The sequence below is a fragment of the Lissotriton helveticus genome, chromosome 3_1, assembly GCF_964261635.1.
Source record: "Lissotriton helveticus chromosome 3_1, aLisHel1.1, whole genome shotgun sequence".
NCBI lineage: Eukaryota > Metazoa > Chordata > Amphibia > Caudata > Salamandridae > Lissotriton > Lissotriton helveticus.
Window position 1 is genome coordinate 1,270,194,050 of NC_136061.1, and position 24,766 is coordinate 1,270,218,815.

At 44.7% G+C, this 24,766-nt stretch overlaps 1 protein-coding gene across 3 annotated transcripts in view; it reads left to right on the top strand.

Moving 5' to 3' along the window:
• The window catches only part of WASF2 (WASP family member 2), a 400,400-nt gene that overhangs the window by 151,941 nt on the left and 223,693 nt on the right, over positions 1 to 24,766 (top strand). For all 3 annotated transcript variants that reach the window (XM_078681932.1, XM_078681934.1, XM_078681935.1), the window contains exon 2: positions 7,192 to 7,243. The gene's annotated coding sequence lies outside the window, so the exon portion shown is untranslated. The remainder of the gene's footprint in view (positions 1 to 7,191; positions 7,244 to 24,766) is intronic.

Genomic DNA, 24,766 nt, shown 5'->3' on the forward strand with positions numbered 1-24,766 from the left:
GCCCTCCTGCTGCCGTTCGCAAACCTGTTCTCTCTCGCACCCGGAGTCACCTCCTGGTGCCTGCACGACGTGGACACGGGGGACAGTCCTCCTGTTCGACACCGGGCGTACCGAGTACCGGATCGGGTACGTACATGCATCCAAGAAGAAGTCTCCAAGATGCTCGCCCTCGGAGTCATCGAACCTTCGGACAGTCCCTGGGCCAGCCCGGTCGTCCTGGTCCCCAAGGCCGCGGCCCCGGGCACCACCCCTGAACTCCGGTTCTGCATTGACTATCGGGGTCTGAACGCGGTCACCCGAACGGACGCTCACCCTATCCCCCGAGCAGATGAACTAGTCGACCGCATGGGGGCAGCCCGCTACCTAAGCATCTTCGACCTGACAGCGGGCTACTGGCAGATCGGCCTCACCCCCAGAGCCCAAGAACGTTCCGCTTTCTCCACCCCGGATGGGCACTACCATTTCAGAGTGATGCCCTTCGGCATGAAAAACGCTCCAGCCACTTTTCAAAGACTGGTGAACCAGGTATTGGCGGGCCTCGAAGAATTCAGCGCCGCCTACCTGGACGACATCGCGGTATACAGCCGCCACTGGACGGATCACCTCCACCACCTCAGAGAGGTCCTGCAGGCCCTCCAACAGGCCGGCCTCACCATAAAGGCCAGCAAGTGCCAAATCGGCCAGGGGTCCGTGACCTACCTCGGACACCAAGTGGGGAGCGGTCTGGTGGCCCCCCTCCAACTCAAGGTAGCTGCCATTCAGTCCTGGCAACCCCCCGAGACACAAACCGAGGTCCGAGCCTTCCTGGGGCTCACCGGATACTACCGGCGGTTTGTAAGGGACTATGGCAGCATTGTGGGGCCCCTCACGGAGCTCACGTCTAAGAACCACCCAAAAAGAGTCAACTGGACTCCCGACTGTCAAGCAGCCTTCGAGACGCTGAAGGCCGCCATGTGCACCGCTCCTGTGCTCCAGGCCCCCGACTACAGCCGCGAGTTCATCGTGCAGACCGATGCCTCCGACCATGGTATTGGGGCCGTCCTCTCCCAACTGAACCCCGAAGGAGTGGACCAACCAGTGGCCTTCATCAGCAGACGCCTACTGCCCCGAGAACAGCGCTGGAGCACCATTGAGCGAGAGGCCTTCGCGGTGGTATGGGCCCTCAAGAAGCTCCGGCCATACCTCTTCGGAACCCATTTCCGGGTACAGACGGACCATCGGCCCCTGCAATGGCTCATGCAGATGCGGGGGGAGAACCCCAAACTATTGCGATGGTCCATCTCCCTGCAGGGGATGGACTTCACTGTGGAACATCGCCCTGGCCAAGACCACGCCAACGCGGATGGCCTGTCCCGCTTTTTCCGCCTCGACGAGGAAAGTCCCCAAGAAGATGGGTGACTCTCCCCGCCTTCAGCTGGGGGGGACGCATGTTGGACAGGCCACATGAAGGGCTCGCTCCCTCCCCGCAGGACAGGGCCCGGGCCACCGTCAGCACCATTGCCCGGCCCAGCCGCCATCTTGGACACGGCACCACGCGGCCGCGCGGCCTCAGCCCGACCCCAACCCTGGGCCTGGCCAGGCCCCGACATCCCGGCACCACCCTCCACCCAGGAGGTGAACGGCCCACTTGGCAGGTCAATGGGAGTACGAAGTGTCGATGGCTCTCCCCCGCCAGGTGCCGAGCACCCCCAGCCTCCTTGGGCGCTGGCTCCGCCCCCCTGCTGGGTGTCTGGACTCCCTCATCCCAGACCTCCCGACCTCCAAGAGCGAGGGTCCGGACATCAAAGGGCGCCAGACCTATAACTGAGGCAGCCCCAGGACAGGAAGGCAGTTGTATCCTGGAGTCAAGAGACACCGAGAAGAACTCATCCTTGACGGACTGCTGGCGCTGCCACAGCCCTGCCTTGTGAACTATTGCCCTGCCTGCTGGCGCTGCCGCGGCCCTCTGCAACCTTCATCCTCGTGGGACCTGCTGGCGCTGCCGCGGCCCTCTGCAACCTTCATCCTCGTGGGACCTGCTGGCGCTGCCGCGGCCCTCTGCAACCTTCATCCTCGGGGGACCTGCTGGCGCTGCCGCGGCCCGTAGTAACCTCCATCCTCGTGGGACCTGCTGGCGCTGCCGCGGCCCGTTGCAACCTGCATTCTCGTGGGACCTGCTGGCGCTGCCGCGGCCCGTTGTAACCTTCATCCTCGTTGGGACCTGCTGGCGCTGCCGCGGCCCGTTGCCAACTACGACCTCTTCGGGCCCTGCCGGCGCTGCCGCGGTCTGACCCATCCGAACACCGAGCTCGAGGATTGTGAGCTATCACCGTTACACCTCCGTACCCGTGGGTACCAAGACTGTCCCGCTACCCCCTTCCCTTACTAGAGACTAGAATTGAGAGGATCATCGTGTCCTGATCGCCTTGTATCGTACCACTCTACTACCAGAAGTGCCTATAAAAGGTGTTACCCTGATCTTTGTGTGGTGTCCATCTGTGGGGGGGAAGTTACCTGTCTGTGCGATCACTGTGCTCGGCCGACCCTTCAGGTCTCCGTCTAACACCTCTCAACCCATCTCGAGCAGCACCATTTTCTGGACGAATTCCAATTTGGGTTTCGCCCAGCCCATGGCACTGAAACCGCGGTGCTCACGGCCATGGAGGAGCTTCGAATGCGTGCAGATAGGGGCCAAGCCGTGGCCCTGATTTTACTTTACTTATCTGCCGCATTCGATACTGTCAATCACAGGATCCTGCTCGAGCGGTTGAGAGAGGCAGGGATCGACGGCACGGCCCTGATTTGGTTCCACTCCTACCTCAGTGACAGAAAACAGGCTGTTTCCCTCCCCCCTTTCCAATCGGTCTTCTCCCCGGTCCCTCACGGTGTTCCCCAGGGTTCCTCTATCAGTCCGATTCTTTTTAATGTTTACTTAAAACCTCTGGTCACGCTAATTAAGTCACATAACATGACCACAGTAAACTACGCGGACGATACCCAGTTCCTCCTCTCGTGGGAAGGCGAAGACTCCATCTCCTTGCTAGCCTTCCATGATTGTCTACGAGACACGGCAAGCTGGTTGCACCGGAATTCACTTCAGTTCAATTCCGCGAAAACCGAGGTGATGTACTGCCCTGCGAGTCGCATACCCCGCCCTCTGCCCGTTGAGTTTTGGCCCCCGGAGAACTCCAACAACCCTCCACCAGTTACCACCGTTTGCAACCTGGGCGTCATGCTAAACCATCAATTGAGCATGGAAACACAGGTCTCAAGAACAGTCGCCACTTGCTCTGGCCTTATGCGCTCACTGCGCAAAGTCTTGCCCCTACTTCCACCCTCCGCCAGAGCACTAGTAGTCAGGTGTACTATTCTTAGCCGCCTTGACTACTGCAACGCTCTGCTGCTCGAATCTCCTGCGACACAACTGGACAGACTCCAACGAGTCCAGTCGGCAGCAGCCAAATTGGCTCTCGGATGGACCAGGAGATCCTCGGCCGCACTGGCCGAGTTGCATTGGCTGCCTTTGAGGCAACGCATTGCCTTCAAGGCCCTCTGCTTGGTCTTCAAGGCACTACATGGAATAGGACCCAGACCTCTTCAACGTCTGTTCACCTGGTACACCCCCACCAGAACACTTAGGTCCACAACTGCCTGCCTTGTGAGAGTGCCCAGATGTAAGAAGGCCAGGATGGGAGGAAGATCGTTCAGAGTAGCTGCAGCTAAGTTATGGAACAGCCTACCTATCGACATTCGCCATATCCCTCATCTCCTCCCTTTCAGGAAATGTATCAAAACATGGCTCTTTCCTCCGGCCCTATAAAATAAAAATATGGGCCAGCCTTAGTCCACCCTCGTCAATAAACCACAGGAGTAGCTACCAGCGCCAGGATACCTGCCAGGTGACAGTTGCGCTTTATAAATATTTTAAATAAATAAATAAATAAATGATAGAGGCACGCATGGCTAAACCACTGCTTCCGCCTTCATCACAGCAGCAGCTAGACCGCACACTGCCTTAAACATGCACATGCATGGTTAAGGCAAGTGTGCTTGCGCTTGCATATTTGAAACATGCGTGACTCGAGCCCCGGCGTTCTGTTTCCCTCTGAGCACCACATATCATAATATCACTGATTTAAAAAAAAATATAAAGACTATAAGGCAGTGCATCTTGGCAAATCTGTTGATCGCTTCAGGTCTCATAATGGCAGTCCTGTAAAGGACTAGTGCATTATGTCTCAGCAGATCTTGGCCTCCCCTCCATATTAAATTGGATAGAGAAGAAAAAAATAAATCTACAGCAGAGGGACCCACAGAGCTAATCAGACCTGTCATCATATCCCAAACTATAAAATGCATGTCTGTCTCTCAGTTCTCGCCCATCTCTCACTGTCGAGTGCTGCATCCCATAATAATCACACCTCGGTCATGATTACACACAACAACAACCCTCTCCAGATAAACTCCAAGCAAAAACAAAGCCTTACCACACACTCCACACAGTGCAGCATGCTGCCCACGTTGAAAACCACTTCAACGCCACCCTTGGAGGTTGTAAGAGCTGTACAAGGACATTACAGTACAATGCAACAAACATATGATGACGCACACACATTTTTGTAAAGCTGTTGACTTGTATTGCTCAAACCCTTCTTTTTTTGCAAGTCCCTTGAAACGGTTTGCACGTAAACCACAAGCTGAGAGTACATTTTGCATTTCTGATGAAAAATTATGAATTTTCTCATTACTAGACCGTTTCAAAATGTCGCCACATTTTCAATTCTATTCACCCATCACACCACTCTGTTAGTATGAGGTGCGATCCAGTCCCAATTGTGGGGACTTGTTGACCAGCGCACGTGTCCCCTCGGAGCGCACTTATCCTACAGAGTTACTCGCCTGCAGTCATGTGCACACATCTGCTCTGAGATATCCATACGTGGTATTACTTCTGTAGTCGCGTATGTTGTACAAAATTTAGAAATTGATGCCAGAATTTGCTTTAACTATAGAATGGTCGAAAAACAGCCCAAAGGATTTCATTCAAGTCAACACCGTAGGTTAGCTGATTACACGCCCTCTGCTTAGATATCCTTGCAACTTGCCGGTCATAACTTAGAATTAAGGTTGCGCTATCACAGCTTCGAGGTAATATCCAATGGCACTGTTTATGCCTGCACTCCTGCGAGAAGGTGGTATTATGGTTTCCTGGTATTAGAGAGCTCTTTGGGAAGAGCTGTGTAAATAGGTTATTATAAATTCAGCTCTAGCACATTTTTTTATTGATTTATTCATTCATTCATTCCTAGTGATCATTTGTACTGACATCTGTGACCAGCATGAGAACCAAGTTCTCCGGTTTCCCCTTTCAAACTATTATCTGCCACTGCAGTGCATTTTCTGAGAGAGGCCTTCCTCTAATACCCGACATGGAAGTGGATTGTTTCCAACTTCCCAACAACTGAGTTTCTGGCCTTCAATAGATTGGTGCCAAGTATGGGTGGTTCTGACCAAAAGTGTTGGAGAACTCCCCAAAAATTCAGAGAGCAGCCTTTGGGAACAAGTCGGCCCCTGTAAAGTCTTGCAAGAAATTCCTTCTCGTTATCCAGCCATTCTCAGTTGCTGGGCACCGACATGGAAAATGCAGCAGACTTGAATCTGTGGTCAAACACACCGATTCAGGATTTTTTATTTCTCTTTTAGTTTTGAAATATCCAGGATATTCATGAAAACTCTGCTCATTTCTGGTTGAGATTGCCATTGTTCTGTTCGAATGGTACCAGAATCAATATGACAGGTGCACAATAGCCCAGTCGCTGAAATCCAGTGCCAGCAAGAGGTGCCTTTCAACGGCAAGTCTTTGATACATACTTATATAGAAGGAACAGTTATAATAATGATTTTCAGTGAACGTCAGGTGCCTCCAGCTCTGCAGGTACTTTGAGATTTGGAAAGTTCTACATAAATTCGAACACAAAATAGTACAGCGGGCTTAAATGCGATCACTTATACAGGTTCGATACAAAGGCAGGGGCTACCACATATTGAATTGAATGGCGCATTTTTGAGCCAACATATTGTAACGCTTTAAATTTGATATGCGATTTAGATTTCTGTTGGATTGATTTTTAACTGACTCTTTCTACCTTTAGGAAGAAAATTCGGGTAGATGTTTTAATCAATATGAACTTTCATAAGAACTCTGAAGTGCTTCTGAATTTAGCTCATGACTACAAATAGATTGCTAAACTAAACGATTGTTTTTCCATGGACAGTGTAGTTTTGTTTAATCTTTTAGAACTAAATTTTGCACACATGTATTGCCAAACATACTGCAATTCAATCAAACAATTGTTGTTTTTTTATTAAAAAAAAGGTATTCCTCTCAAATTTGTCATAGTGCATTAATTCAGTGTGGCAGTGGAAATCTATGGGCATTAGATATGCAGTAAATTGTCAATGAAGACTGACAGTTGGTGTACAGCTCTGTTTTGTGTTCTTGTTTTATGTAAAGTGTTGAACAATACTCGTGTTAAGCGCTTTTCACCCAATTATCACTCTATTGAGGAGACTATTTTTTTTTTACTGTCTTAAGATTGCTTTTACTCTCTAGTTAAAAAAATAATATATGGAGTACATTTCCACTGCCTCAAAATATATTTGGATCCCTGGTGACTGTGCTTTGCTTGCTTGGTTCAGTCATGTCTGCTACAAGTAGGTTCTTTGTTGTTGGTTCAGACTGGGAGTTAAATGCATCCATTTAAGATATTTTAAAATGCTCCATATTGTGTACTATAAGCATATCTAGGTACTAAATACAAAAAGAATGGATAATCTTATCCAAAGATATATATATTTTTTTAAACTGGCCAAAAATGAATGTATTGCTCGATAGGTTAATCTAGCACCCTGGGGTGTCCAGCGTTTGTATGTGGGCCAGTTTCACTTCAGAGTTGCAGTGTAACCACTGACTAAGTAAATGATTTCCTTTTAGAACCATTGCATAAACATTTATCTGGAGTGGTTATCGTGAAATAAACCTCCAAGACCTAAGATAGGTGCTCCACCATTGGGTTTGCAGGGATTTCTGAAGCTACGTATCCCACTTTGACATTATATCTGACCGTGTCGGCTATTGGAATGTATTTTTAATTTGCACAGTCAGTTGTCTGTTTTCACTTTTATTTACATTGTTTCTTATGCTTTCTTTAGAAACGCCTGCTTGATTCGACCGTTCAGTAGCAAGTTGAAGTCCACAATCGAGGTAAGTGCAGCACACCTGGCCAGCTTGATATTTGCAATATTGTACACAACTTATAATGAAATAAAATTGACTACTCAAAGTGTATTTTATTTTAGCAATTGGTTGCACAAGTGCCAGAATCCGCTGCACGGCCCCAACATATTAAACTCTATTTCGAATGCTCGCTTATGTTTATTTTTACAGTTCTTAACTTCTAGACGTTACTTTTCTTTAAAAAAAAAAAGCTAATTAGTTTTCGCCAAATACTTGACATGCCGGTCTGTGCCCCCCCACCCAAATTATTTTTAAGTCTAACTTCCTCGAAAGCGTTGTGAAAAGCATTGGGGGAGGGGCAGAGGGTTGGTCTTATGATATAATTTCAATGGTAAGTTTTCAGTGACTCATTATCCACACTAAATGTGAGACTTATAAAAGAGCAAATATATAAAAAAAAACTGAAATAGACAAAAAAACACCACTCACATTAAAAGTGGCCCTGAGTAGCAGGCTATTCCTTAAGCCTCTTCCAATCCCCCACCCCAATCCTGGCCCTCACTCCAATCCTGGCTCTCACTCCATTCCTGGCTCTCACTCCATTCCTGGCCCTCACTCCAGTCCTACTCCTCACTCCAGTCCTGGTCCTCATGCCAATCCTGGCCCTTTCTCCAATCTTGAAACCGTCTCTATCCGCTTTTCAGAAAGAGTGATCCCCTTGTGTTGTCATCCTCCAGGTACCAAGGGCATCCTCGGCCCTAATGCTCTCTCCTTACCTGTATTGTAAAGTAAGACAGTTGTAATTGTGATGTAGTTGGTCTTTCACACCCCTGGGCATCATTGCCACTGCACCTACCTCAGTAACGAGAGCTAATGCCTTTGGAAGCGGGGTGTCTCCTCTGCCCTTTGTTAAACTCCACCCCCATCCTTTTTTCTGCCATCTCTCTGAAGCCTAAGCCGAGGTGTCTCTTCAGCTTTAATTTGATCCTTTCTTGGACCATTGATTGGATCAATGCTCAAAGCACCACTGAATCAGCAAGTTTGCACTGAGCCCTAATACAGCGAGAAGCTCAAGTGGTATGTCCCAGTGAGGACTCTTCGCTCAGGTCAAGCCATGAACCTGACTTGCCCCCCCATTTAGGAGAACCACCTGGGGTGGTAAGTGCTTTTTCTGGATCACTGCAGTGCTCTGGAACAGCCTACAACTGACACTAAAAGCTGCTCCCTCCTTACTCGCCTTCAGAAAGGACTTGTAGACCTGACTATTTTTGCAAGACTAGGAGGCATCCGACCATCTGCAAGTAATTTTTTCACCAACTGCTCTGCATACCTACCCGCCCTCTATAGCGCCAAGATGACCTCCGGCATGAGTTTGTGCTTTACAAATTATTTGCTTCATTCGTCTGGGCCACAATGCTGACAAGGAAAATGCCTCCCTCCCACCTCTGCTAATAACTCATTCATAATTGGAGTGCAGTGGCCCCTCACACCACTGCCCATACACCTCCACTAATGGTAGTTAGGGCCCTTTAACCCCTTCGACGCTCATGACGTGCTCAGCTAGTCATGAGGTACACCTCTCGTACGCTCATGACGAGCCGAGCTTGTCATGAACCGCTGGTTTTTGCAAACTTCAGCGCACCGCGGTAATCTGCACCGCACGCATGGTGTTAAAAAAAAATGAGCCAACATTTCTCAACACCTTCTTGAGAGCATGGGATAGAGGTCTGTCTATTTGTTGATGAAAAAAAACATACCCCACATATCTCCCTCATCTCTGGGCCATCTCTTTGAGGCTGTCAATGGACTTCTCTAATTTTTGCTTTCTCCTGCGCCATTACCCTGAGGCCCCAGTGGTCTGGACGACCATGGCTTTGAATACGACCCATTTGGTCTCCCCTGTCGCCTCCTGAACTCATCAGAAAGGACATATGCTTGTAAACAGGATCCAAAGTTGGCTGGGTGAATGAGGACTAAAGTGTTCATGTGTATTATATTTTTCATAAACCGTTCCCACACAGTGTTAAAAGCAACCATACCTGAATTGTTAACCGGGACCTGGATGAACCTCTGTGTGAGAGTGAAAGAAAAGGATCTCAAGTGCTTTTATTTATGGAGTCACTTGAAGCATCATAATGGCAACAATGTATTATTTTTGAGAGATAATGTAAGGATGTGGAGTTTTGAAAAGTGCCCTTTTAAAGGACTTGGCTAACCAGACTGTACCTAGTGCAGACGTTATTATAGTGCTTATATGTATTCTTTGAAAGCACTTGTTTTACCATACACACTAAATCATTGTGCGGCAGCCTATCTAATATTATGTGTAATAAAATGTTAAAATAATGACATATTCACAGTGCTTAACCCCTTCGCTGCGGCGGTTATTTTCCCGCTGTGCTGGGGTGAAGGGGGGCGCGCACAGCGCCCGCATGCTCATGACGAGCTCGCACGGCGCTCCTGTGCTCATGACGAGCTCAGCTCGTCCCAGGTGCATTACCTGCCGTGGAACGCTCTGCACAGCAGGGGAATTATCCCCGCATGCGAGCGTTCCATGGCTCATGACGAGCTGAGCTCCGTCATGAGCACCGGAGCGCCGTGGCTCATGACGAGCTCAGCTCGTCATGAGCATGGAAGAGGTTAAATAATGACTTTATATTGACATTGCTCTCCGTTACATGCTGGGACTTCATAGCACTATAAATATGCAAGCCACGACACTGCACTAACCAGGATTTAATTCTGTGACTCTCTGGTCTCACAGACATTCAGTGGTGATCACATCAACAAATTGAAGTTTCATAATGTGAAAGAGTGCATTTCCCACCAATTCATTTAATTTGCTTTTTTCATTTAAAGGCTGTGCATTATTTTATCAGGCAGTTGTGGAAGTGAAAAAAAGAAACATACAAAATATTTGTAGAATATTTTGTGGTGTCATGTCTTTCACCCCGCCACCACAGGGCTCAGTCACAGCTGACTTACTTAAAATTATCCACTTCGATTGTTTCACGTAAATGAAGGAAACACGAAAAAGAAACAAAGTTGCACTCCCAGGCCCTCTTCGATTACAAGTACCCAAGGAGGAATTTGAACCCTCCTGGGACTGTTTCCAGTACAGTCCATACTTGTTACAGTAATTTTTCCAGGTGTTCTTGAACAATGGGCCCATTTGAACTAAACCAAAACTGTGTCCCATGGTAACACAGAGTAGCCGCCTTCGCTTGCTCTCGACCATACCCCCCCCCCGATTTTTTGATTTACCTAGTGTTTTTTTCTGCTCTAGACTTCGTTATGTAGATGCAGTTCATTGTGCCAGGGGGCATGTGCCTGTCGTACGGGTCATACTGTCATGTATTCCTATCGGTTCTGAATCGATCCCCCTATTCCTGACCCTATTCTAGTTAAACAAACCAACAAGTTAACTAGCAGTCAGCCCATGAGGCAGAAAACCCCCATGATGCAGATACCGTTATCTGACGCAGTCACACTACGGCACAGGAACGTGTTATCTGATTAGGTCATAACGCTTGCGATCTAATTAGACAAGCGATATTCCTCCAGCCCCTGATAAGGCATACGGAGTTCTCATAACAAATCAAACCTATGACAACCTGGGCAAAACCCTGCGGCCATTGTTTTGATTTCACCGAGAACTTTAGTAAAAGAATGTGCTAACGAGCAAGTCGTATGACATCTTTATTGACGTATCTATGTCCATCCTTACGTCAATCTCGGCACCTTAAAGGTATAAATATTACCGATCTTGCCATATGCAAACACACGCGTGGTGACGAGACGGAGCAGCCATACTTGCCGAAGCCGAGAGCAGAGCAGACCCCGCTGGCAGCAGCCCCGCCTTCCTGACGCGCTGAGAGACGCGCTGCTTTCTCCTGCCGAGAATCCAGCCCCGGCGTTTCTGGGTAACCCTCGCAGGCCGCCTGGAATATCGAGACCAGAGAGAGAGATACCATTCCTCATTCATCCTAAATTCCAGGTACAGAACTGAATAACCCCTCACAGAGAATTCTTTAGTTATTCACTTGGCAAAAACAAACTTAACTTAAACTATAACTTTCTATTCCCGCCCACGCATTAGACTTAGGTCAGGTACACGGGGTAGGCGTATCTAGAAACACCAGTTGAGTACGTTTAGTCAAATGTATATGTGTATGTAATATATTTTATTCATTTTAAAACATCTTATGGCTTAGAAACCATATCAATGTTTTTACAGTATTATTTTATACTATTGCTTTTAATGTATGCACTTTACTTAACTATAAGTATTGCAATAATATCGATCCATTTCTCTTGTATGAGAAAAGAGACTGATCAATAAATGACACCTTTTTATTGAACACGCCCGTCTCTTCCTTTTCTCTACATTCTGATGAGACTAAGAATGCACGTACTGACTGAGTAAAATAAATTGCCTTTTGTTCACACGACTCTCGAGATTGACTCTTGATTAGGGGAGAGCAAAGTTGTCATGTTCTATGGTTGTCAGAAACTAAATCCCTTCTTGTCTAATCAGGGAAGTTAATTCTTCCTTGAACATTCGAGAAAGTTTCTAGCGAACTCTGAGCTACGCTGGCAAACCCAAAACTTTAAGTCTAGTATCGACAGTAGTAGACCTAGTTAACGTCTGGCCTAGGCCTTTACTGCTGTAGGTATTATTCCAATGCGCAGAGCCTATTGGGAAGATAGGAACTACACTACATGGCGCCCAACGCGTTTGGAAAGGGCGATAAAACTAACGTAAGACATTTAGAGTAACTCAGTCGTGCTTTCTCACTCAGACCCCTTTTTCCATTATACTCCAAAGACGTCTGGAGTGGGTGAAAGGTTATATCCTCCAAAACCTCGCAGGAGGGAACTCCTATGTATGGTTCTTGGTATAGTCAACGTTGAAGGATAAACAGTTCCAAAATATTGTGCATCTAATCTTTGTTCCATAAAGAAACCTGATCTGCAAACAAACAAAATAACCTTCAGGACAGTAAAATGTCAGACAATGAAGATGAAAGAGAGGCAGTTAGATTAGCAGCTGAAATAGCAGCAGCTGATACTGCACTACAAGACGCAGACGGGGATATAATACTAATCCCGGTCACCAAAAGGAAATCTATAACCTTAAAACTTATAGAAAATGGACTGACACCTAGAGGTGGCACAGTCATATTCGTAATTGAGGCACACGAATATCGGCAGACAGTGGTATATTATTCATGGATACATTTTCCAGCAGCAAATGCTGTAACAAAGTACTTCCACTATTACAAAATAGAGGAACCTCCTAATGAGTACACTCCTTTCGAGGAGGTGGAAGTACCACTCAAATTCCAAGAGCATTTGCTCTTATTTGATGGCGCCCTAAAACATAATAATCACATCACCAGGCTCGGTCCTTTAGGTAGACCAGGAGCAACGTGGCCGGTCTTAGCCGGATACACACCACACCCAGACATCGAAGGGATGTCTACAGGAGAGCTGTTAATACAGCTAAAACAATTACTAAAAATTCATAGACAATTAGTCCAATATGTAAAGCGGACTTCAACAATTCAGCCAGCAATTAAAATTCCACAGCTGACCCCTCACCAGGGGAACACAAATAAAATTACACCACAGAACATCCAATCCTGCCTAGGTAAAGTACCGGCTAAACGGGAACAAATACCATTCTGGTTGGCACAGAAAATTACCCAAATAGAGGCGGTGTTTCCTGACACCACCCCGCTAGAAAAACACAGGATTCTGACTATCTGTCTTCCTATGGGAATCGCACCACACACTGAGGACTGTGACACTTGGGGTACAGTCTTTGCTTCCATCTACACAAAAACGCACGGTGTTCCATCCATTTCGGTAATTCCAGATGTGCTACAACAAATTCAAGACGAATATGGTCCAGAACCTGCTTTAACTCTTGGTATGAAATTACTGAAAGACTTCAAGCAGGTCTCGGCTATATTACTAGCCAACATAAAAGGTGAAGCAGCAAACGTGGCGATCCGCCAGAGGTTAAAAGAGACAGATATAGCAGACCAACCAGCTGAAATTGCCAGAATCATAGAAAAATCCTATGAGGAACTAGGCAGAGATAGTTTAGGTGGAATACCAGTAAAACCGCAACTGATTGAAAGTCCAGAAAAATTATTTTTTAATAATAATTCACCAAAAAAGAACTGGGATGGAAACAAACAATCCAATCCTAAAGAAAAGAAATTCCAGTCCCGAGGAAGGTCTCCTAGGCGAAGAGAAAAATCTCCGAACCAAAGACACAGGTCACCTCAGAGTGACCCCTCTGGGAAAAGATATAACCTTAGAAATAGGGATAATATAAAAAAGCCTGATAGATATCAAGACATTGATACCCGTCCCTCTCAATCTTTTCAGAATTCCTCGCAGAAATCGGAAAGAAGAGGACGATCAGAACAAAGAGAAGAGCACGCCAAGTCCAAAGACAAGGAACCTGCTCAGCTAAAAAAGAAATTACAATTTCCAAAAAAGAAGGTAGCCAGTATCAAGGTAGTTAACAATGCCGAGAATACTGAGGACACAACTGAAAAACGGAGAGTGGGCTCAGACAATGCTAGACAGTGCAGCAGAAGTGAGCATAGCTCGCAAAGTCCTTATGAATCATCTGGAGACAGTGGACACGAATGAATATCTTCAAGTGGAAACTGCAGACACCAGGGTTAGCAAACCTCACAAGATATACGAGATAACATTGCGTATAGAGGGAGATAAGACTAGGAAAATAAGGGGACTATTTTGGGATAATCTCTCCAAGGGCTATGATATCCTTCTAGCTGAAAAAGACTGGCCACCAGAGTTTGTCAGGGAGTGCCCTCATGGCGAAGAAGTAATTATGCCTGCCTTCTCAAATCAAATTCCAATTCATAAAAAATACACACTTGCTAGAAAGTGGGCAGTGGCTCTAGCACCTGCTTTACATAAAAATCATGTAGGATGGGATGAGGATTCTCCTCCTCACAAAATCCAGTTAAAATCACAACCTACTGCACAAAGGCAGTACCCAATTAAGCAAGAAGCTAAAAAACAGGTAAATGAAATACTAGATCAGCTAGAATACCAGGGGGTGATTGAAACTTGCACCTCACAAATGAACAATCCTTTGTTTCCGGTCTCCAAACCAGACAACTCATATCGTCTAGTTTTGGATTACCGACACCTTAACACATGTTGCAAAACTTTTGCAGTGCAAAACTCACACAGTGCTGCACTAATGAATAACATAGTGCGCAAAAAATACAAAACAACCTTGGACATCTCCAATGGATTATTTTGTCAAAACATAGCACCAGAGAGCAGATATTTAACTGCATTCTCAGTAAATGGCACTCAAAAACAATTCTGTCGATTAGCCCAGGGGTACAAGAACAGCCCGGGAGTATTCTCAGCGAGAGTAACAGAATTACTACAACTATATGATGATGAAGCATTATCTTATGTCGATGACATTTACTTAACAGATGATGACTTGGAGACTCACTTGAAAAGAGTAAACACCATAATACTTGGGTTCGCTGCAGAGGGTTACAAATTCAACTTTAAAAAATCCAGAATTGCCCATCTGACAGTCCTGTTCGTAGGATATGAATTATCAAGTGTAGCCTGGCTTACAATCTTCTAGAACTAGGAGAAATGGAAAATCTTGAATATGAAAAAACATACCCTCTGCCATCCGACATTCTGCCCTTACGACATTACGCCTGTGTAATCTATACAGACGGACATGCTCAACCCCCCGTTTGGGGAGAACAGGCATACAACCCCACATGTGGGATTACAAAAGAAGTGTGGCGCGGAGGTAAACTAAAACCTCTATTAACAAAAACACACTGAGTAGAAACTAATTCAGAACAACAGACTGAAATATTAGCATTGAAAATGGCGCTAGATAATGCGGATCGCGAATTCCCGACACTTATAGTGTCAGATTCATATTACTGCGTCAAATCATATAACAGCGATTTGCAGACATGGATTCAGAACGGTTACAAAGATGACACAGATGCACCAATAAAGCAGAAACTGCTCTGGGAACAAATAGCTCTTTTACAAAAAGAACTACCAAAGACTCACGTGACACACTCACTGAGTCATCAGCGTGATGGCGTTCACGTTGCAGGGAATTCATTGGCTGAAACAGCCAGCGCGGCAGCCACTAAATCGGCTCCCGTAGTTCGAAAAAAGCGTACATTAAAATACATTGACGGTGAAACAGTGCTGGCGGTGAAAACGTCATCAAAAGGCGACTGCTCAGCGTTACCGATCAACAATCCACTCAATTATACATACATAATCGATGCAAACTCCGTTCCTTTTGCTCGAATCCCTGGAGTGGGGGATAGAGTGATTCCAAACATGGACAGGAGAAACTTGTTAATCGCAGACGCACATATGGGCGAGGGTCTCAGACACCTCAAACTAAAAGATTCTCTGGAAGAATTACAATCACGGTACTGGTGGCCAGGCATGAGCCTACATCATACCATGTTTGTAAAAAACTGCCCAAACTGCAACAGAAATCGCAGTGGGGAGAGAAAAAATATAATACGGTGGAATCTGACTGCAGATAATATCACCAGTAAAAAGCAGGGCTTGCGATTAACATATACAGGCTAGTTCCACTTATAATGTAGATCACCAGCACTTGGCTGACGTCCGGACTGTTATACAAGATTTGCGAGTCTAAATGGCATATACGCTAAGAGCATGCTACGTTTGACCATTGTTTTCACTCTAGCCCACCAGCCTGAGGGGAAAAAATGACCAAATGAGCACAGCCCAGCGGGAATCTTCTCACTTCCTTCCTGAGGGTACGGGATGGTGTAAAGAAAAAACCAAGGCAGAAAGCAATCTATAACGGAAAGGATATTAGGTTCGGGAGCTGGGTGGGTCAAACATCTAATAAGTGTCCAACGTAGTCTCAATAACTTGCCAAGAAATTCTCTGAAGGGATTCAGTCCGTACGAATTATTATTTGGAACTAGGATGATTATCTCTGACATTGATAGTCAGACTTCAGTGGTGAAAGAAAAAACCTTTGATATCAAAGACCGTTTGGCTATTTTGCAGGACTTAAACAAAACAAGAAAAGACCTGAGCAACATAAAGTTGAAACAACAGCCAACAACCACTGAAGAACCACCACCTGTCCCAGCAAGACCTGTCTGGATTCCAAAAGTCGGGGATCTAGTCAGGGAAAAGATCGCGGTAAAGAAGGAATTTGGGCCTTCTTACAGAAAAGCAGTTCCTGTCTTGTCTGTCAACGGGACAAGATCAGTTGTACTACCGCCACTTGCTGGTAAAAAGGAGAACCGAGTTGTATCAATCGACCTGGTAAAACCACAACATGTGGCCGATAACAAACAGTAGGCCAAGTGGACTCCCAATAAGTAGCAGAACACCAAGGTTTGCTACCAGTACAGAGGTCCTAACGAAGAGGCTCATCACATTTGAGATGCCTACAGAAGAACAACAAGGACTATGCAACAATGCAATAGAACTCAGACCTCTGAAAACCCAAATAAAAACATTTAGCAGAGACACACCAATCTATAATGAAGTACCAAGTGAAAATACAAGAAACAAAAATCCTGAAGCAATTGGAACAATTGACAGAACTGCATCCGGCTACTTCATAAACTTCGATGATTCCTCTGAAAGCTTCAGTGAATCAAAGACACAGCCATCATCAAAATCCTTTAAAGACAAAGCTAAGGAACTTTTGAAACAACTGAAAGAAACATATCTGATTTCCCCATGGATTGAATTTTGGGTGGGTTTTGGTGCATTTATCCTCATACTTTGGCTCATCATGGTACTTACTTTGGGACGCTTCATTGAGGGAAAATATGCTAAAATGGACACAGCAAGTCAGAAAATCAACTTGATCCTCAAACCACACACATCTTCACACGTCGAGAAAAGAGAACTTTCTTCAGCCAACTTCACAGCCAATCCGATACCCGGTGGGGTAGCCTGGGACAACACTGACTATGAAATTTATGGTCCGGTCGAGATCCTGAAATATCCACACCAAATTAAGATCTCATTGAGTGACTTTGCAAAACCAAACTCATTTGCTGATGATTGGGACTTCGAAAGCATTAATAATATGATGTCTGACTTAGTAATGTCTGCTAAATTTACCAAACATGATTATTTGCAGGGTTCTACAAATTATGACAGTATGTATTGCTATAACCACTATGGTAATCACCTTTTACATAGATCTGCACAACCTAGAAATGTTTTAAATTATAATCAATGGGAACATTGTGCAACACCTCCAAAAGGGAGCTCAAGAACCGTTTATGACAAATATTCATATTTTTCAGGTTTTAACACAAGTAATGCTGAAACATTTTATTTTAAATTGTCAAACAAGACAGGAACCAAGACCATGATAACCAACACAAAATTGTTATATTCAGACTCATTTTTTGAACAAATGAATACTTTTGGATTTGATTATTGGGACAAAAATGTTGAATTGAAAAGTGTTTGGGGTACAAAAGAATGGCAAGTACAGGGTATAGAAGCTTTGTTTAGAGCCTGCATGATCCCAGAACAAATGATATTTTTAAATGACACTGTTCAACAGACCACCTGTCTTGGCTTAGCCAAAATCAAAGATTTAAATAAACCGTCTATTCCAAAGCCAACAATGCTTAGCAATAACTCTGATACAGATGAAGAGATAGACGTAAACCATATATTAAACCAAAACAGAACACATCCTGATTGGAAACAGTGGTTGATCTGGCCCACAGATACTAATAACTGTCAAGACAGATTCCTGAACAAAACACAGGGTTTCAAAATGAACAGGCCAGACCCTAGATATCCTCAAAGACATCACCCAGGGATAATAACCACCTACAGTGTGGGCAAATTATGCCTTCAATGGCTACAAACTTCCACACTGGCAGAAATTAAGCAACACCTAACTTTACTTACTGATGGTGCTGACTTGCGTGATTTCACTTTGGGACCACGCAAACAGCGTCAAAAGCGTTTCATAGCAGCCTCTGTATATGCAGCATACAATGAGGCCTGGAAGGTTAATCAAATTGAAACAGCAGAAAGAATACGGGAAATTGACCGTATTAATTTGGAAAAATCACTTTCTGTAGTGGACAATGGGTTAATGACTCTGTCCTCCAGAATTTTTTCATTGGACAGCATTGTGTCTTCAGCAATCGATATATTATCGCAAGACTTACTGTTATTACAACATGGTCAGTCACAATTGCGTTCTATTGTACAGCTTGGCTGGACGCTACAAAATCTGCGTTCAGGCTATGTGCCTTGGCGTCTAATCAACACAACGTCACTATTCCAAATCTTTAACCTTACTGATAGACAAATCGGTATGGCGCAAAAGGGTGCTGATTATACAATCTTGAGCATTGAAAAACTAGAAAGATTACCAATGACAATGTCAGAACGACCTGTCAGTGAATGGATAATACACGGAATCATAAATATTCCAATCTCAACCTTCAGGTTTCAATACTGCCAAAAATATATACAGGCTGGCATGTACGAGAAATTGGGAAAGGGGTACCTTAAAACAACTTGGAACCTGCCCTATTCACATGCATGTGTCAGTAATAAAGGACAGAAAGTGTTTCTTAGTGGCACCAATTGTGCGATGTCACTAAGCGGCACGCTTCTGTGTAACGGAATTAGTTTGCATGGAGCCTGTGAAGGGAATTCATACAACCTTTCATGTCACCAGCAAGGCGCACCTGCAACTGAAATAGAACCATTCTTTCAAAGACTCTATAATGGGAGTTACATTCTTATTGTAGACCGCAGATGTTGTAGTCTTATGCCCGGGACTCCTTATCTAGTTACTACGACTGCGAAGGTCAAGTGCTGTGGACGCTCATTGTTCCCCAGCTCCTTCCCATACAGGGAGGCAAGGGCATGGCCCGATTTGAAAATTACTTCTATTCGAATAGATACTTTAAGCAGAATGAAAACAGTCCTTCTTCAGACGCCTACCAGGCTCTCGTCATCAAAAGAAACGTATGATCTACAAGTCGCAAGGACGACTGCAGAGATACATACATTATTATCAACTAATTCCTCCGTACATTTCGCGGAAATCCTGAGTGAAATATTAAATATTTCTGATACCAATGGGGTCTCAAAGGTATTTAAGACAGTATTTTCGATGGCATTAACACCATTCAAAGCCATACTGGGTATTTTTCCAGATTTCGTCCATTCGATTTTTGGCGGACTTCCCCTGATCCTGGGACTAATTGCAGGAATCCTATTCCTAGTCCTTATTTTTCGTTATGGCAACCCATGTCACAGACAAAACTCTTGCGACAAGGGAAGAAACAATCCTAGCCATTGGATACCGGGACCGGATATCAAAAATCCTGGGACTCTCCCGGCTTAGAGACCTGAACATGACTTGGTTTCTATCATTTCGACCAATGTGGCAAAGATGTGTTTTACCTGTATTGAGGTGTCTGCTATGCGGAGAAGAATGCGTGTTCGACACCTGTCTGACGCTACAATCGGATGCGCCAGTGGATGCAGATACATTGTTGGTTCCTACCAAGGTTCACGCTTTGTGCTGCCCTCAAAGGCTACCAATCCTGATGACGGCATTCGTGGAAGCTTCACCACTACGATTGATGGGTAGTGAAGTTCAAGATGAAAGCAGCATCGAACAGGTACGACCTTCTGTCAGTAATGCAAATCAGAATGTCAATGGAGACAATCATGCGCAAGAATGCATGATTACACCTATTTCCGAGTTAGTGGAACTTTCCCAGGAAGCTGTTGATAGTTTTTTCGAAAGCCTAAATGATATGATGTTCTCACCCGAACAGAAATAGAGACTTTTGAGCAAGCTCGCACACGGCGTTCCCTGAATTCGGCCTTCAACTTTAAAAATAAAGTCACATGAACATTATCGCTCCAGTTCACGGACAGCAATTTTTCAGCAGCCCCAAAATATTTTTGCATATTTTTCGGGACACTATCTTCTGCTTAAAGTAAGAACTATTCTTAAAGAACTAAGGTTTCTAAAAGATTTTAGATAGCTTATAGACATTAGCTGCCCGCTGGTATGTTCATAAATATTTTATTCTGTGATGGAATGGTCTCGAACCTTTTTTCTGTATTATTTTAAGAGCCATTTCATGTGTAATTCTCATATACCAAATAAGCAATAATGTATACAAATGCGATTACTTGGGCATTATTCAACAGCTTGAGTGCATACAATATATATGTTTGCAATTTTTCCGTATATTTGAAAAATTTCAAAATGCATTTATGTATTTTGGGGTGGTAAGGTATACACACTACTCTATAGTATGTTGTACTATGTTATACTATGCCTAGATTAGTAAATATGTCCATAGTTAGCGTGGAGTGGGTGTCATGTATTCCTATCGGTTCTGAATCGATCCCCCTATTCCTGACCCTATTCTAGTTAAACAAACCAACAAGTTAACTAGCAGTCAGCCCATGAGGCAGAAAACCCCCATGATGCAGATACCGTTATCTGACGCAGTCACACTACGGTACAGGAACGTGTTATCTGATTAGGTCATAACGCTTGCGATCTAATTAGACAAGCGATATTCCTCCAGCCCCTGATAAGGCATACGGAGTTCTCATAACAAATCAAACCTATGACAACCTGGGCAAAACCCTGCGGCCATTGTTTTGATTTCACCGAGAACTTTAGTAAAAGAATGTGCTAACGAGCAAGTCGTATGACATCTTTATTGACGTATCTATGTCCATCCTTACGTCAATCTCGGCACCTTAAAGGTATAAATATTACCGATCTTGCCATATGCAAACACACGCGTGGTGACGAGACGGAGCAGCCATACTTGCCGAAGCCGAGAGCAGAGCAGACCCCGCTGGCAGCAGCCCCGCCTTCCTGACGCGCTGAGAGACGCGCTGCTTTCTCCTGCCGAGAATCCAGCCCCGGCGTTTCTGGGTAGCCCTCGCAGGCCGCCTGGAATATCGAGACCAGAGAGAGAGATACCATTCCTCATTCATCCTAAATTCCAGGTACAGAACTGAATAACCCCTCACAGAGAATTCTTTAGTTATTCACTTGGCAAAAACAAACTTAACTTAAACTATAACTTTCTATTCCCGCCCACGCATTACACTTAGGTCAGGTACACGGGGTAGGCGTATCTAGAAACACCAGTTGAGTACGTTTAGTCAAATGTATATGTGTATGTAATATATTTTATTCATTTTAAAACATCTTATGGCTTAGAAACCATATCAATGTTTTTACAGTATTATTTTATACTATTGCTTTTAATGTATGCACTTTACTTAACTATAAGTATTGCAATAATATCGATCCATTTCTCTTGTATGAGAAAAGAGACTGATCAATAAATGACACCTTTTTATTGAACACGCCCGTCTCTTCCTTTTCTCTACATTCTGATGAGACTAAGAATGCACGTACTGACTGAGTAAAATAAATTGCCTTTTGTTCACACGACTCTCGAGATTGACTCTTGATTAGGGGAGAGCAAAGTTGTCATGTTCTATGGTTGTCAGAAACTAAATCCCTTCTTGTCTAATCAGGGAAGTTAATTCCTCCTTGAACATTCGAGAAAGTTTCTAGCGAACTCTGAGCTACGCTGGCAAACCCAAAACTTTAAGTCTAGTATCGACAGTAGTAGACCTAGTTAACGTCTGGCCTAGGCCTTTACTGCTGTAGGTATTATTCCAATGCGCAGAGCCTATTGGGAAGATAGGAACTACACTACAACACTGACCTAGTTTCCAACTCCCACTTGAGAAGATGTAGGAAAAATAAACAAGCATTTGCAGTGCAATAGATCTGTCATTTGCGAGAGTTTAAGCTATTGGCATTGTAAATTACATTGCCTATTATGAATCTGTGTTGATAATTAACATATAAATAAAAGGTATTGTCGTTTATGGCGCGCTGAATTTTGCAGGAAAGCATGTCATGCCTGCAGTAGGAGAAACACATTAAAGAAAATAGTGCTTACAGAGTAAATAAGACCTACTGTGTAACAGAAGTAAAAGGGCCAATCCTCATTGGAGGTTACAAATGAAGACATGGTGGTTCTAAGGAGGGACTAACAAGCCTATTAGCTAATCAGAAGCCAGCATTTACAAAGGACAATGACACATGCCAATGAAAAATATGGGCAGAGCGTGGGCGGAGCTTCAAGTCCATACTCGAATGCAGTATGCCTCGCAGAGCAGCGCATGCGCTGCCCAGGCTCGACCCAAAAATGACAAATGTTTGCCTGCAGCTGAACAGACAAGTGTGTATGAGGTGGCCTCACATGATTTTGCTTTTTCAGTGTGTCTGATTAATGGTCAAGTCACAGCAATTCCAGTGACCCTCAGCAAAGGGTATCAGCAGGATCAGACTGGGACTGGAAGTAGGCCCGGGCACCAAAGTAAAACTCCCCCACCATTCATGAATTAGATAGCTAAAAGTGGGACATGTTTGCAAATTGGGGCACCTTTGAACTTGTTAAAACACTATGTATAAGTGTTTTGCAGGGCAAAGAAGAATGCCTGGATTTGAGTTTGCTGCAGGCAGTACTAAATTTAATATGGGGGATAATCAACAGTAACAATCTGCTGTCAGAACCTGAAACAGCCCACAAACAGCTATAAAACCGGCCAACACACTGGCTGTCAGACCAGGCCGGTGGACACTGCTTGACTGCCCCATAGGCCAGTCCAACCCTACATACAGTTACACTACTGGGTCGTTCATTCCTCAGTGCTGCGTCCTTCTTCCAGCCCTCTACAGTGGTTCTACCTGCAGACCCAGCAGTATCCAAGGGCAATGATGGCTGTTAATTGTGTGCACACTCCTCGACATACTGGGCTGGACCGTCAAGGACGGTATTCTACCTTTACTACGCGGTCATTACTTCGTATTACCATTACTACGCATATTTTAGTTCACAGATGCCATTACTTAGCATGCATTTACTACGTTTGTTCCACTACTTAGCATGCACTTACTACGCATAATGGAGTTACTGTGCAAATTAAAGCTCAAAATATTTAGTGCAAAACGGTACTCCCAAAAAATACTCTAGTATTAAATCTGGTATTAGGTTCAGGGTGCGTTTAAGGTTTTGGGGTGCAGGTTTTTTTTTACGGGTCAGGGTGGGTTAGGGTTTTGGGGGGTAGGGGTATTTTTAGGGTTCACGGTGCATTTAAGGTTTTAGGGTGGCAGGGTATTTTTGGGGTTCAGGGTGTGTTTAGGTTTTGGGGTGCTGGGGTAATTTTAGGGGTCGGGGCTGGTTAGGGTTTTGGAGGGTGGGGGTTAATTTTAGGGTTCAGGGTGTGTTTAAGTTTTGGGGTACTGGGGTATTTTTAGGGGTCAGGGTGGGTTAGGGTTTTGTGGTGCATGGGGGTATTTTTAGGGTTCAGAGTGCGTGCCAGGGGGAAGGTTACTATTAACATAATTTTTTCTTTTAAAGTACCAAGAACGGGTTGTAACGGTATGTGTAAAAATTAACTGCGAAGTAAAAGCATTTTTAATGTATTTATATATATTTGCGAAGTAAAAGCATGCACACTAAAACCATGTGTAGTAATGGTATTTGCGAAGTAAAAACTTCGAATTAAATACCTGCGGAGTAACGGAATGCTATGGTCAAGGACCAAGCCAATTTTTTATTTTTTAAATCAAGCCTGGCTTAACTGCACGAGTCTATTTTGTGATTGCCCTGACCTGTTTCCTTTAGAGCTCTCAGCGATGGGGTTACAGAAACATGGATCTTTCAGCGATTTGAGTATTTATTCGTGACGGGCGCATTCAGTAGTGAGTGAGTGTGGTTTGGAGAGTTCGAGAACTGTTCAAACTGAGAGGGTTTCTCATTTGAAGGCAGTGACATGTTTGTGCACAGCAGTTGTCAGCTGTTACCTGCAGGGCAAGTAATTGCCTGGGCTCTGGGGTGGGGCTTCGGTATTTCATAACTTGGAGCTCAGGTCTCTGGGAAGCCCTTACAAGCTTCCACGGAGGCCTCTCCTCTTTCTAGGCGTCTTATCTAACTTGGTGCCTTGTCCGAGCTCTGCCAGGGCACCTCCTTGCACCCTGCCTCTCCGCTGTTTATCAAGATGGCTGAATAGTCGCGCTCAGTAGAACCCAACCGGTCTCTTTCCGTGTACCCGCCCAATATCCCTGAGCTGCAGAGCCCTATTTCATGGCCCCTTAGTCTTGGTGGGTTCCATCTGAATTTCCTAGATCTGTACTCTTCAAAATGTTAATGTTGCTAGCCTGTCATGTGAAATAATTTAATTGCCCCCCACACAATGACAAACCTGGTGTTTTTACGATAATAGTCTAAAGGCAATGTTCTGGCTTCTATATTTTTTTTTTACAGTATACCTCACAATTGCAACTAAAAATGCTTGGTTAGCGACGGAACCGAATTCTAGAAAGGCGTTTAGAACATGCCCAAGAAATGTTGATGGAAATGAATGTTCATTTTT